The sequence below is a fragment of the Rhinoraja longicauda genome, chromosome 6 (genome assembly GCF_053455715.1).
Source record: "Rhinoraja longicauda isolate Sanriku21f chromosome 6, sRhiLon1.1, whole genome shotgun sequence".
NCBI classification, from domain to species: domain Eukaryota; kingdom Metazoa; phylum Chordata; class Chondrichthyes; order Rajiformes; family Arhynchobatidae; genus Rhinoraja; species Rhinoraja longicauda.
In genome coordinates, this window is record NC_135958.1 from 51545208 (window position 1) to 51557309 (window position 12102).

Sequence of the window (12102 nt, forward strand, 5' to 3'; positions counted from 1 at the left end):
GCATATGGAGCCACAATCAAAAATCTACAAGGCAACGCATCGAATTGTGTCACGTTGCCTCAGTCATGCATTGATCATTTGTACCGTCACGTGGAAGATGAACCATAATCCTCTCACTAAGCAAAATCTGTTGCCAAAAATTGACGAAGGTGGTGTTAATAATAAGAATCAATGCAAGGGACATCTCAAATTAATCTCCTTTTGCCCAGTTTATCTGCAGTGATTCTTATGTTTAGTACACATCACTTTCTGAGAGTATTTTAGAGTTTATTCATTGATAACTTTCCTTGTTATGTAAATTTTATGAAATATTTCCCTCAATATTTTAACCCTTTCTCTCTTTTCTGCAGTTTGTCCAATACAAATACAGATACAATCTCTCAGCAGATCAACTTAACCACCTCCAAGCTGCTATAAAATAAACATACAATGCTAAGTTTGAATCGCAAATTAGCATTTGTTGCATGAGTTATTCCTATCTAGAAGAACTTGTCTAGCCGCATTATTGCCAGCAGGGGCAGCACAGTGTTGCAGCGTGTGGAGTTACTGTCTTACAGCACCAGAGACCCAGGTTCGATCCCGACCTTGAAATGTGTAGGGAGAAAATACTGCAGATGCAGGTTTAAATCGAAGGTAGACACAAAAATGCTGGAGTAACTCAACGAGTTAGGCAGCATCTCAGGGGAGAAGGAATGGGTGACGTTTCGGGACGAAACGTCACCCATTCCTTCTTTCCTGAGGTGCTGCCTGACCCGCTGAGTTACTCCAGCATTTTATGTCTTCCTGACCTTGAATGCGGCCTTTACGGAGTTTGTACATTCGCCCTGCGACCGTACGGGTTTTCTCCGGGTGCTCGTTTTCAAAGACGTGCAGGTTTGTAAGTGCAATTGCCCCCTGTGCGTAGGATGGGATTGCATGGAACTAGTGTGTGGGTGATCGATGGTCAGCGTGAGCAGGCTGGTGCCGAAGGGCCTGTTTCCGCGCTGTATCTCTAAATCTAACATCGAAAAAAAATCTATTGTGAGCAACAAATAATGTGCTGGAGGAGTTCAGTGGGTCAAATGGCTGAGTTCATCGGGAAGATTGTACGTTCCTTCTGATTCCAGCATCTGCAGTCCCTCATGTCACTATTTTACCACTCTACTGCGGACTTTGTAAGCTAGGCTGACATTGAAGGAGTTTTCTTCCTCTCTCTGACAGGACCTCTGTGAGACCCTCTCTCAATGCTCCCCTTCTGTGGTTGCCACTGCCCAATCCTCCCCCCCCTCCCCCCCCCACAGACACTGTTCCACGCACTCAGTTCCTTCAGCAGTTCCTGACTCCCGCATCCGCAATCAATGTGTCGCTGTTAATACTTTCTCCAGTGGATACAATACAATACAATATATCTTTATTGTCATTGTACAGGGGTACGACGAGATTGGGAATGCGCCTCCCATACGATGCAATAAATTAATTAGCTAATCAGTATAAATTTATACTACCCAGTGAAACAAAATTAGAAACAGTCAGAAGTGCAAGTAGATCTGTGCCGGTTCACTGTGCGATGTGACCATCCGGCTCAGCAGGACCGGTTCATGGCAGTTATGGCCCTGGGGATGAAGCTGTTCCTAAGTCTGGAGGTGCGGGCATAGAAGGCCTTGTATCGTCTGCCCGATGGTAGAATTTCGAACAGACTGTTGCAGGGGTGTGAAGAGTCTTTGTGGATGCCGGTGGCTTTTCTGAGGCGTCGTGTGTTGTAGAAGTCCTCCAAGGCTGGTAGCTGTGTTCCGATAGTCTTCTGAGCTCTATGGACTACCCGCTGTAGAGCTCTCCTCTCTGCCTCCGTGCAGCTGAGGTACCACACATGCGTTAGGATGCTCTCCATGGTGCAGCGGTAGAAGGTCGTCAGCAGCTGTTGGGGCAGACCAGACTTTTTCAGTGTTCTCAAGTAGAACAGTCGTTGCTGCGCCTTCTTGACCAGCACAGCGGTGTTAGTGGACCATGTGACATCCTCCGAAATGTGAGTGCCTAGAAACTTGAAACTGGACACTCTCTGTCATGGTGGAGAAGCTTGTGAGGTCCTGAGATCCTGAAAGCGATGCCGTCTGGAGCTACGCTCCTGGTAGGGTCACCCATGGCGGTACGGTCGAGGGGGAGGTCCCTGACAAAGAGCAATCCAACCATGACCTCTGCGGTGGAACAGGCTGACTTTAGTGGAGCGTCACAACGGCTGGGAAGGCGGATGAAGGCTGCAGCAGGAAAGGGTCCCCGGTCGTCTTGGACTCCATGCCACTGGATCCTGACCCAGATCTGTCAAGGACCGTGTGGTGGCTGTCTGTGCACCAGTCTCCCCACGTTAAACAAAGTCACGCACAGGCGTCCTCCATGAGAAGACAGTCACACTCGCTTCGAGTGACCGCCGACGATGATTATCTCCAGTTCTTACTTTTTAGCTTTTTCAGTGATATTGTCAATTTGGTTTTGAATTGTATTGAAACTTTAGGCTGTTAATTTAGTTTGGGATTAGAACTGTTCATTGGATTCAAACCCTATGTTTGAAACACTCAGCAGTGTCAGGCAGCACCTGTTGGAGAAGAATCACGCTGCTCTGAAGAAGTTATGATAAAAAGCCTCAGAGAGAAAACGAGAACTATCTCTATTTCCATGGATGTTGTCTGCTCATTGACTTTTCCAGCTTCCTTTATTACTTCATAGTAAGGGCGGCACGGTGGCACAGCTGGTAGAGCTGCTGCCTCACAGCGTCAGAGACCCGGGTTCGATCCCGACCTCGGGTGCAGTCTGTGTGGAGTTTGCACCTTCTCCCTGTGTCCCTGTGATGGGTTTTCTCCAGATGCTCCAGCTTCCTCCCGCATCCCAAAGATGTGCGTAGGTTAACTTAGTTTCATTTAGTTTTGAGATACAGCTTGGCAACAGGCCCTTCGGCCCACTGAGTCCGCGGCGACCAGCGATCACCCGTACACTGGTTCAATGTTTTCCCGGTTTCACATCCTACACACTAGGGGCCATTTACAGAAGCCAATTAACCTACAAACGTGCACGTCTTTGGAATGTGGGAGAAAACCGGAGCACCCGGAGAAAATCATGTGGTCACAGGGAAAACGTACAAACTCCATATGGACAGAACCCGCAATCAGGATCGAACCTGGGTCTCTGGTGCTGAAAGACAGCAACTCTACCGCCGCGCCACCGTGAAGCCCCTAGTTAAGCCCCTAGAGGGCGGCACGGTGGCGCAGCGGTAGAGTTGCTGCCTTACAGCGAATGCAGCGCCTGAGACTCAGGTTCGATCCTGACTACGGGCGCCGTCTGTACAGAGTTTGTACGTTCTCCCCGTGACCTGCGTGGGTTTTCTCCGAGATCTTCGGCTTCCTCCCACACTCCAAAGACGTACAGGTATGTAGGTTAATTGACTGGGTGAAATGTTAAAAAAATTGACCCTAGTGTGTGTAGGATAGTGTTAATGTGCGGGGATCGCTGGGCGGCGCGGACCCGGTGGGCCAAAGGGCCTGTTTCCACACTGTATCTCTAAATCTAATTGCCCTGGTACGTAGGCAGTGTGTAAGAAAGTGGGATAACATGGAACCAGTGTAAACGGGTGGGCCGAAGGGCCTGCTTCCATGCTGTATCTCTACATGAAAATAAACGTCTGATCATCTGCCCAAATATCATTTTAGCTTTAGTTACATTCTGCTTGATCAGTTTCCTGAGAGGTCCCTGGGCACTGCTTAATGATGTTAAAGGTACCCAGCATAAGTAAATTGTTATTATTATTGGTTCCATGGCTTTTCGTTTTTCTCATTATTTTCAAATCTGGAAACAAAGCAGGACATGCAAATTTCTTTTGTGCCAATTCATTCTTCTATACAGTCATGACCTATAAGGAACAACGCAACCTCAACGATATAAGTCACCCTGATTATTCAACATGCAAAGTTTAGCTTGGCTCAGATCCCAGGCACATATAATCGTCAGAGAAGTGTTGGAATTGAGCAATTAATGTGCAAAGGATGAGTATGTGCCAGAGAACAGAATAATAGCTGTCATCAAAATACTAAAACTGTTGTTTGTTTGTTTGTTTGTTCCTGAACTACAGCCAAAACGGTACACGACAGCACGACAATTTTAGGCCCACCTTACTCACTGTGTTCCCTTTGGTGCTCATGTTTTATTGAAATCGGTGTTATATATTTAAAGTTATTCAAATTTTAAAGTTAAAATCTATCTCCTAGGGAGGGAGGGAGGGGATTGGAGGGAGGGGGAGGGAAGGGGAGGGGGAGGGGGAGGGGGTTGGTGGGAGGGGGGAGGGGGAGGGGGGAAGGGAGAGGGGAGGGAGTGGTGAGGAGGGAGGGAGGGAGGGAGGGAGGGAGGGAGGGAGGGAGGGAGGGAGGGAGGGAGGGAGGGAGGGAGGGAGGGAGGGAGGGAGGGAGGGAGGGAGGGAGGGAGGGAGGGAGGGAGGGAGGGAGGGAGGGAGGGAGGGAGGGAGGGAGGGAGGGAGGGAGGAAGGGTAAACGGGGGGGTGGAGGGGGAGGAGAGGGGGAGGGGAGGGGATGGGGAGGGGGAGGAGGAGGAGGGGGGGAGGAGAGAGTGCTGCACCAATGCAGGAGAGGTTTGGGTCCAATGGGTCCACTTGGTTCAGTAATGTGATAGATATTGGGAGCATGAATCAGGAGAGGCAATAGGAAATAAAAAGTATAATTTTAAAGGAGCATCAGATGACGGCAGAACTGAGGATGTTGGTCTTTGAGTAAGCGGGCAGATTGATAAAAACTATTAAAACCTTGATCTTGATTGAGATCTTGATAAATAGAAGTACAGAGTGTAAAACCATGAATGAACGGTCAACCTTTACACGTTTCTTGACACACGGAACTGCAGGCATTGGAATCTTACAAAGAACATGCAAACTCCACACTAAAAGCACCAGACGTCAGGATTGAACCTGTGCCCCTGGAGTTGGGAGGCAGCTGCCCTGCCAACTGCATCACTCAACCTCCCATCTATCTGAGAAGAGCAAGATCTACCCTGAGAAAAGTTAAGTCAATGTGAACTGGTCAAGCAGTCTCTAAAGTCAACAGAGTGTACCACAACTGCAGAGTGTGCTATCTTCAGCAGTCAGCTACTCAGACACGAAGCCAATGGGAATCTCAATGATGATGGTACTCTACGGTGGTGCAGCGGTAGAGTTGCTGCCTTACCCTGCTTACAGCGCCAGAGACCCGGGTTCGATCCTGACTACGGGTGCTGTCTGTACGGAGTCTATACGTTCTCCCCGTGACCTGCGTGGGTTTTCTCCGAGATCTTCGGTTTCCTCCCACACTCCAAAGGTGTGCAAGTTTGTAGTTTGATCGGCTTGGTATAAGTGTAGATTGTCTGAAGAAGGGTCTCGACCCATTCCTTCTCTCCTGAGATGCTGCCTGACCTGCTGAGTTACTCCAGCATTTTGTGAATAAATACCTTCGATTGTCCTTAGTGTGTGCAGAATGGTGTTAATGTGCAGGGAACGCTGGTCGGTGCGGACTCGATGGGCTGGAGGGCCTGTTTCCGCGCTGAATCTCGAAACTCTACACCATTATGACCACGGCTGACCATTCAGGTACCGGGGCAGGAGGCAGAGAGCAGCCAGAGTGCAGAGGGAGCCTCCTCCTGCATGGGGTTCAGAGAAAGCACATCCCACACAGACCTCTCAGATGAACGAAACATTCACTGGAAGACAAAGCGCCGGAGTAGCTCAACAGGTCGGGCAGCATCTCTGGAGGACGTGGATCGGCGATGCTTCGGGTTGACACCCTTCCTCAGTCTGATTGCAGTGAGAGAGACGAAGCTAGAAAAGAGGTGGGGGTGGGACAAAGATAGGCACAAAGCACTCACAGGGTCAGGCAGCATCTCTGGAGAAATGGGTAGGTGACGTTTCAGGTCGGGACCCTTCTTCAGACTGATTGTGGGGTGGGTGGGAACTGGAAGCAAGAAAAAAACAGCTTAAAACAGTGCCGGCAACAGATGACCCCAGGCAAGGAGGTTCCCTGATAGGTGATTGTTGGCTAGCGATGGTGTGAGCCCAAGAGGGATAGGTAGTTGTGAACTATGGCATTGGTCAATGGTGGGGGACGGTGGGAAGGAGGGGAAGAGGCAGGGGAGGAGAATATTTGTAGAAGGTACATAAAATGAGAGAATTGAACGGCTGGGTTGTAAGCTGGCCAAGTGAATTATGAGGTGGTTTCATCCAGTTTGCATGTGGCCTCACTCTGGCAATGGAGGAGGCCCAGGACAGCAAGGGCAGTGAGGGAGGTAAAGTGGCCGGCGACCAGGAGATCCAGTGGGTCTTGGCGGACCGAGCACAAGTGTTCAGCCAAACGGTCGCTGTGTCTACGCTTTGAGATGCCAATGTGCAGGAGGGAGTGGGCCCAAGCCTGGCAAGTGATGCGGATACATACGAGGGCTCGCTTTAGTTTATTGGCAGATGGATAGATAAAGGCAAGCGGTGAAAAGGGGACAGAAGGGGGACGAAAGGGGACTAAAGGAGATTAGAAAAAAGGACTAGGAGACAAATGGGTATTGATAAGATGGGAGGTTCTCCCACTTCCCACGCCTGATGGACCACCTGGTTGCAAACCACTATATACTGACCTCTCTGTCCCCCACCATTGCCCAAACTTGCCAGGCCAATTCTCTGAATACATTCAAGAGAGAGCTAGATCGAGCTAGATAGCGGAGTCAGGAGGTACGGGGAGAAGGCAGGAACGGGGTACTGATTGAGAATGATCAGCCATGATCACATTGAATGGCAGTGCTGGCTCGAAGGGCCGAATGGCCTACTCCTGCACCTATTGTCTATTGTCTATTGTCTATTGCCTTGTCCCATCCCCACATCTACTCTCACCTTTCTCCTCCCTCACCCCTACAATTAATGAAGCAGGATCCCTCCCACCCCCACTCCCCTGCTCCCCTGCTCCTTCCACCTCGATTCTTCCCTCTGGCTTTATATTTCAATCCTCTTTCAAACCTCTTCTCTCCTTATCAACACGTATAATTTTTCTCTGGAGATGCTGCCTGAGCTGTGGGGTTAGTCCAACGTTTTGCGTTCTACACCTCGGAGGTTTCTAGTTAGATTTCACCCAGCACGGGGGGGGGGGGGGATGGGTTTGATTTCATTTGTAAGAAGGCAGATGATTAGGTTGTGTTCATCTCACAGCTAGACGCCACCCTCAACGACACCATGCGGATCATCACCGGCTGCCTACGCCCTACTCCGACGGATCTCCTGCTGGTGCTCGCAGGTATCGCACCCGCCAAGCTTTGCAGAGAGTTCTTCACTCATAGGCTGGTGTGCAAGGCCCCATCGGACGCCACACATCCTTTGCACCCCCTCGCCCAGGATTCACAGCAACTCGGACCTCAACGCCTGTCATCTCGTCACCCTTTCTCCCGTCACGCAGCGACCCTCTGTGGCTCCGGTTTCAACAGACTAGGAGCATGGAGAACCAGCTGGGAACAGACATCGCCAACTCCTCAATTCACTGTCGCACCGAACACCACAGCCCCACCCGGCTCGGACATGCCCCACAAAGAGTGGGTCGCCCTGAACCGGCTCCGCACAGGGGTCGGCCGGTTCAACGCCAACATGCATCGTTGGGAGTTGCGCCCATCAGCAGCCTGCGTGTGTGGAGCAGACCAGCAAACAGCGCAGCACGGCATTCTCGACTGCACTGTCCTCCGTCCCCCTGGTGGAGGGGTAGACCTCACGGCCCTCGACAACAGCACATTGCACTGGCTACAGCGCCTGGAGGGCGTTACATAACTTCTGCTGCCTCAAACGCAAGAAGAAGAGAAGATCTCACAGCACTCCTGGTTTCAATTCTCAGTGGCTTCATTGCCAATCGGAAAGTGCATTGAGTTAATGGCAAGGGTATAGCAACCGATACTGGGGATGGGTCCTGTTTCGAGGTGGTGCATGGTGGCATAGATTTAAGAGAGATGTTAAAATAGATGAGTGGTTTTTTGAGTTAAGAAAGAACATTATTTTGACTGGCAGAAGAGCCTATAATTAACAGTGTGGGAAAGAACTGCAGATGCTGGTAAAATCAAAGGTAGACACAAAATGCTGGGGTAGCTCAGCGGGTCAGGTGGCATCTCGGGCGAGAAGGAATGGGTGACGTTTCGGGTCGAGACCCTTCTTCAGACTGATGTCAGGGGAGGGGGCGGGACCGTGGAAATAATTTGCCAGGTTATGGAAAAAGAGGATGGAAGAAGGACAGCTCTTTCAAAGAATATGAAGGCTTTGTCTACTATGAAATCTAATGGTTCGTGACTCTTTCATCTTCGCATCATCCATTTTTCCGCTCAAGTATTTGTCTCACCACTATAGATAATCCCAATTATATTTGGAGTGTGGCCAATCGCATTCAAAGAAAATGAGCATCAGGAGGTTGCTGGGAATTCTCACTGATTATCCACCTATCACTCTGGGCTTTAGACTTTAGAGATATAGTGTGGAAGCTGAGTCCTTCGGCCCACCGAGTCCACTCTGACCAGTGATCCCCGTGCACTAGCACTATCCTACACCAGCAGTCACAATTTAACACCTTCTTTTAAATCAAAGCCGATTAACCCGCACGACTTTGGAATGTGGGAGGAAACCAGAGCACGTGGACAAAAACCCACGCGGTCACAGGGAGAACATACAATGATCCATTCCTTCTCTCCAGAGACGCTGCCCGTCCCGCTGAGTTACTTCAGCATTTTGTGTCTGTCTTTGGGAGACCATACAAACTCCAGACTGCACCCGTAGTCAGGATTGAACCCGGGTCTCTTGCGCTGTAAGGCAGTAACTCTACGGCTGTGCCATTGTGCTGGCCGAACTTGCCAGACCTTGTTCCACCCTCCACATTTTTTCCCAGCTTCCTCCTCCCCCCCCCCCCCCCCCCCCCCCCCCCCCCCCCCCCCCACAATTAATGAAGAAAGGTCCCGACCAGAAGCCTTGCCTATCCATGTCTTACAAAGATGCTGCCTGACCCGTTGAGTCACTTCAGCACTTTTGTAAACCAGCATCTGTTAGTTCCTTGTGCCTTATCTCCTTCCTCATGTTCAAGAAGGGAATTTAGTCCAATGCAAGTCATTATCCCAAAAAATGCACCAGCTGAAACACACGGTAGTTGTTTTGTACAAGATATGAGGAAATTATTCATTGTCAGCATTCCATGGTTATTATGGGTCATTGCTTCCAGAAGGCGTCGGGAATAGAACTCAGCGGAAGAGCACATGCATTGTTTGTGTGAGGTCCTGGGTTCAATCCCTGGCATCTCCACACAGGTGACCATAAGCTTTTAGGGCAGCACAGTGGCACAGCAGTAGAGTTGCTGCCTCACAGCGCCAGAGACCCAGGGTCAATCCTGACTACAGGTGCTAGCTGTGTGGAGTTTGTACGTTCTCCCTGTGACCGCGTGGGTTTTCTCCGGGTGCTCCGGTTTCCTCCCGCACTCTGAAGACGTAGGTTAATTGGCTTCGGTAACATTGTAACATTGTCCCTAGTGATGTGTAGGATAGTGTTAATGTATGCGGTTGATCACTGGTCGGCGTGACTCGGTGGGACGATGGGCCAGTTTCCACGCTGTATCTCTAAAGTCTAACGCAAAGGCTAAAGTCTAAAAGCTGCTTAGGCAAGAAAGGTCCGAGTTTTATTGGACCTCAGTGAAATGTGATTGAAAGATGATCGACTGACTTATGTCAAGCTGAAGAGAAATGGAAATGTAAACATAGAAGTAGGCAACAACGTTCAAGTAGTCATTCCTTTGGTTATGGCTTGTTATTCAGATATTCAGAAAAGGACACAGAGCACTTTGTTCATTTCAATGCACCACATTTTCCCCTGTATTTATTGTCTCTGAGCCCAGACATCTGGATTCAATAATAGGCCTGATGCAGCCCATAAACTGAGAAATCTAACCCTTCGTAAGGACAGGACACCAAAATGAGTTATTCTTTTATAACGTGTCTGCTTCAGTTGTTTGTCATGCGGACATGGAGCACATTGAAGCTCCCAGCCAGGGTTACACATAGCACACTGTCAGGATCATGCAAGGTCCACCACACATACCCTGTGTGTGACAGACGTGCTCTGTGAATCTGAGTAACCTTCTGATGGAAGTTATTGAATAACTCACTAAGGGCGGCACGGTGGCGCAGCGGTAGAGTTGCTGCATTACAGCGGCAGAAACCCAGGTTCGATCCAGACTGAGGGTGCTGTCTGTACGGAGTTTACACATTCTCACTGTGTGGGATTTCTCCGGGTGTCCAGGTTTCTCCCACATTCCAAAAACGTACAGGTTTGTCGGACAATTGGCTTCGGTAAGAATTGTAAATGGTCCCCAGGGCCAATGTACGGGGTGATCACGAACTCGGTCAGCAGCAGCGTTTGTTTCTGCACTGTTTCTCTAAACTAAAATGAAACTCTTATCAATTACCCTTGCAGAGTTCAAAGAATTATTATTACCATAAGACCATAAGACAGAGGAGCAGAATCAGACCATTCAGCCCATCGAGTCTACTCCACTATTCAATCATGGCTGATCTATTTTTCCCTTTCACCCACATTTTCCTGGTTACCTTTGAGGCCCTGACTAATCAAGAACCTAGAAATCCCCGCTTTCTAAATCCCAATGACTTGGCATGCACTGCCATTTGTGGCAATGACTTCCCACAGATTCTCCACCCACTGGCCAACCTACATTGCATTGGAACGAATGGTTGGAAAGGGAAAAAAGGCAAGCTGCTGGAGGAATTCAATGGGTCAGGCGGCATCAGCGGAGGGAAATGGACAGATGACACGTTGGGCCGGGACCCTTGTTGAGGCTGAGGGAGTAGAGGGGGGGGGGGGGGGGGGTGAGCTGATGGAAAGTGGTGAAGGGGAAGGAGTAGGGCGAGAAGGGATTGATTGGCAAATAAGTGAGGCTTGGGAGAGAAGGTGAAGGCGGTAACCAAAGGCAAGGGTGGTGGGTAGAAGGGAATAGGAAGAACAATGGGGTGTATGGGATAGGGTGGGATGGGTGATGAACAGATAGAGGGGGGGAAAGGGGTATGATGAAGGGGTGGGGGGAGTAGAAGGAAAGATGTGTGGGGGTTGCTGGGTTGATGAGAAAGGATGGAATCTGGAAATTGGGAAGCACAAATGTCATGGTGTTGCGTTGAAGGTTCCCCAAGAGGGACACAGAGTGCTGCTCTTCCACTTTGCTGGTGGCCTCACCCTGGCAGTGGAGGAGTCTGAGGACAGACAGGTTGATTTTAGTTTACAGCGTGGAAACAGGCCCTTTGGCCCACCAAGTCCGTGCTGACCAATGATCACCCATTCACAAATGCTATGTTATCCCAATTTGTCATCCTACACACTAAGGGCAATTTACAGAGGCCAATTAAACTACAAACTTGCACGTCTTTTTTTAGTGGTCTTGTTCAGAAGCACTACCTGGATTTTGTGCTTTATTTTCTATATTCTTGCACGTCTGAGAAATCCCACACAGTCACAGGGAGAATGTACAAACTCCGAACAGACAGCGCCCGTACTCAGGATTGAACCTGGTTCTCTGGCGCTGCGAGGCAGCAACCGTACTGTTGCACCACCGTGCCAATGTTGGAATGGGAAGGGGAAATAAAGTGGAACAGCCATCTGGTCTATGCTTGGTCTCACCAATGTAGAGGAGGCCACATTGTGAACACCACATGCAATATCATATCATATCATATATATCATATATATACAGCGCGGAAACAGGCCTTTTCGGCCCACCAAGTCCGCGCCGCCCAGCGATCCCCGCACATTAACACTATCCTACACACACTAGGGACAATTTTTTACATTTACCCAGTCAAATTAACCTACATACCCGTACGTCTTTGGAGTGTGGGAGGAAACCGAAGATCTCGGAGAAAACCCACGCAGGTCACGGGGAGAACGTACAAACTCCTTACAGTACAGCACCCGTAGTCAGGATCGAACCTGAGTCTCCGGCGCTGCATTTGCTCTAAAGCAGCAACTCTACCGCTGCGCCACCGTGCCGCGAGGCACGGTACATGAGGTTGGAGGAGGTGCATGTAAACCTCTGCCTGCCCTGG